Source organism: Rutidosis leptorrhynchoides, chromosome 8 (assembly GCF_046630445.1).
Source record: "Rutidosis leptorrhynchoides isolate AG116_Rl617_1_P2 chromosome 8, CSIRO_AGI_Rlap_v1, whole genome shotgun sequence".
Taxonomy (NCBI): domain Eukaryota; kingdom Viridiplantae; phylum Streptophyta; class Magnoliopsida; order Asterales; family Asteraceae; genus Rutidosis; species Rutidosis leptorrhynchoides.
Window position 1 is genome coordinate 114188898 of NC_092340.1, and position 3753 is coordinate 114192650.

A 3753-nucleotide genomic window follows, 5' to 3' on the forward strand; every position below is an offset into this window, starting at 1 on the left:
GGTTGCCACCCAGGAAACAATCGGGTGTGAGCATCGGTTGTGCATACCGGCTCACCAGCCGAACGACTGCCCCGAACTGCTTGCCACGCTGACACCCCGAACGGGTTGCCACCCATTTCCGTCCAATATTTTGGCTACAAAATGACCATTTGCTTCACCATTTGAACACACACTCAACTTCTATTTCAATTTAGTTTTTCAATATTTTTAGTTAGTTTTTAGAGTAGTTTAGCTTTTATTTTACGGAGGATATTCCGACGAGTCCCTGCGATCTTGGTAAGACTTCTCCATCATTTTTCAGGTTTTTATCCGAAATTCTGATCTTTTTATTTAAACATGTACTCTTACTCTTTATGTTTAAATATGCGTTTTGATAATAACATGTTGGTTTAATTAATCTGTATGTTGACATGATTGAAATTTAAGTTAGAGTAGTTATGTTATATTAGTACGATTACTGTTCTTATGATGAAACTGTGACCCTGATAGGTTTGTATGCTAGTATCTTAAGGATTGAACAACTTAGGTTGTGACTAGGACTTATCCACCCATATGAACTTAGCAATTTCATAGGACTAAGACCCCTAGTTATACTATGCCTAAAGATTTTATGAACTCGGCATGGCCGATGTTCCCGAGAGGCATCTAGTGCGCTTTTAGGACACTGAACCTAGGAATTGAGACATGAATGACCTAGTATACCTATTAGTTGTTCCGAGGAGACCTCTTAGGAGCTGCTAGGATCTAGTTAGTGCCTTAGTTGTGTGACTGATAATGCTAAAAACGAACATATATTTCATAGCATTATTCCTCAAGAAAGACAAGCTTTTAGTTGCAATTGTTCTATTTACAAGTGATATTCGTTTAAATAATAAAAGGTGAAGACAAAAGACAGATTCGACGAATTGAAGACCAAAAAGCTCAAAAGTACAAAAGACAATCAAAAAGGTTCCAATTATTGATAAGAAACGTCTCGAAATCACAAGAGTACAAGATTCAAAACGCAAAGTACAAAATATTAAATTGTACGCGAGGACGTTCGAAAATCCGGAACCGGGACCAGAGTCAACTCTTAACGCTCGACGCAACGAACTAAAAATTACAAGTTAACTATGTATATAAATATAATATAATATATAATTAATTATATTAATTATATATATATTATATTTATATATAAAAAAACCGTCGGCAGAGAAACTCCAAGGGTGTGAGCTGTAATTTCTACCTCCGCGACTCGCGGAGTTTGAAGGGGTTTTTGCCGCGAGTCGCGGAGCCCCAATTTTCAACTCTGGCTATAAAGCAAACCGAATTCTGATCAAATTTCATATCTTATTTCTCTATCTCTCTCAATATATACGATATATATATATATAATTTATATTTTAATTTTAATTTTAATTTTAAATCCTAATAATAAGGGTATGTTAGCGAATGTTGTAAGGGTGTAAGTCGAAATTCTGTCCGTGTAACGCTACGCTATTTTTAATCATTGTAAGTTATGTTCAACCTTTTTACATTAATGTCTCGTAGCTAAGTTATTATTATGCTTATTTAAAACAAAGTAATCATGATGTTGGACTAATTACTAAAATTGGGTAATTGGGCTTTGTACCATAATTGGGGTTTGGACAAAAGAACGACACTTGTGGAAATTAGACTATGGGCTATTAATGGGCTTTATATTTGTTTAACTAAATGAAAGTTTGTTAATGTTAATATAAAGATTTACAATTGGGCGTCCCTATAAATTACCATATACACTCGATCGGACACGATGGGCGGGGTATTTATATGTACGAATAATCGTTCATTTAACCGGACACGGGAATGGATTAATAGCCACTAGAATAATTAAAACAGGGGTGAAATTACATTCAAGGGTAATTGGTGTAATTGTTAACAAAGTAGTAAAACCTTGGTTTACACGCAGTCGATAACCTGGTGTATTCATTAAACAAAGTATTAAAACCTTGTTACAATTCGAATCCCCAATTAGTTGGAATATTTAACTTCGGGTATAATAATAATTTGACGAGGACACTTGCAATTTATATTTATGACTGATGGACTGTTATGGACAAAAACCAGACGGACATATTAAATAATCCAGGACAAAGGACAATTAACCCATGGGCATAAAACTAAAATCAACACGTCAAACATCATGATTACGGAAGTTTAAATAAGCATAATTCTTTTATTTCATATTTAATTTCCTTTATTTTATATTTAATTGCACTTCTAATTATCGCACTTTTATTTATTTTATTTTATCGCACTTTTAATTATAGTACTTTTTAATTATCGCAATTTTATTTTATCGCATTTTTATTATTCGCAATTTCATTATCGTTATTTACTTTACGCTTTAATTTAAGTCTTGTATTTATTTTATATTTTACATTAGGTTTTAACTGCGACTAAAGTTTTAAAATCGACAAACCGGTCATTAAACGGTAAAAACCCCCTTTATAATAATAATATTACTTATATATATATTTGTATTTTTATAAAAGTAAACTAATATAGCGTTGAGCTTTGTTTAAAGATTTCCCTGTGGAACGAACCGGACTTACTAAAAACTACACTACTGTACGATTAGGTACACTGCCTATAAGTGTTGTAGCAAGGTTTAAGTATATCCATTCTATAAATAAATAAATATCTTGTGTAAAATTGTATCGTATTTAATAGTATTTCCTGCTAAAAATTAATAACTATTTTATATACACCTCGTTGCACATCAAGTATTTTTGGCGCCGCTGCCGGGGAAACACTCTTAAAAGCCGGAAGCGCAACGCTAATATAATAAAAGAAAAAAAAAAGATTTTTATCTACTTTTATTAAAATTCGTTTTTGTAAAAATACGTTTTAATTATTGAAAAATATAAAAAGAAAAACAAAAATATAAGCATTTTTAAGATTTTGTTAAATATTTAAGTTTTATAAGTTTCTTTATCTTTATTTTAGTTTATAATAATATAAATTTTATTAAACATCTTTCATTTATATAAAAATTAAAAACAGAAAATAAAATAAAAAAAAATAAAGAAAAACGCGTAAAAATTGAAAGCTGTCAACAGAATTTCTAAACCCCGCGACTCGCGGGGTTTTCCTCATTAATCACCGCAACTCGCGGAGCCACTCTGACACGCGAACAGAAGCCCTAAAACTGCATTAATTACGGGTTATTAATTATTATTATTATTATTTAACCTAATTATTATTATTATTATTATTAGTTTTAGTTTTATTTTTACTTTTTACTTTTTATTTATATATTTTAGTTAAATTAGTTTTATTAAATTATAAAATTAGTAGTTTTATTAAATAAATAATATAAAAATAATATTTTTATAAAAATTGTACTTTTTACAACTTTTTGTATATTTTTATATTTTGTACCTTTTTAATCGTTGTAGCGTAATATTTGTATTTTTAGCTCATAATTAATTTTAAACTTAGTTTTTGCTATAGTTATTTTTACTCCTAGATTTTTAGGCTTTGCCGTAGAACTCTCTTAAGTGCTTATTCCTTAGATTAAGTATTAGGTGCTTTAGAATTTTGCGACGCCTTTTTAAGTTTTAGTTTTTTTTTTAAGTTATTTCCATTTGGTATTTAGTTTTTCCTGTAAGCTTTAATATTTTTACACCTTTTACTATGTACCAATTATCATTCCAATTAGTAATTTCAATTTGCGATTATAATTTTAAGTTAGTTGTAGTAATAAGGTTAGGTTAGTCAAGTATT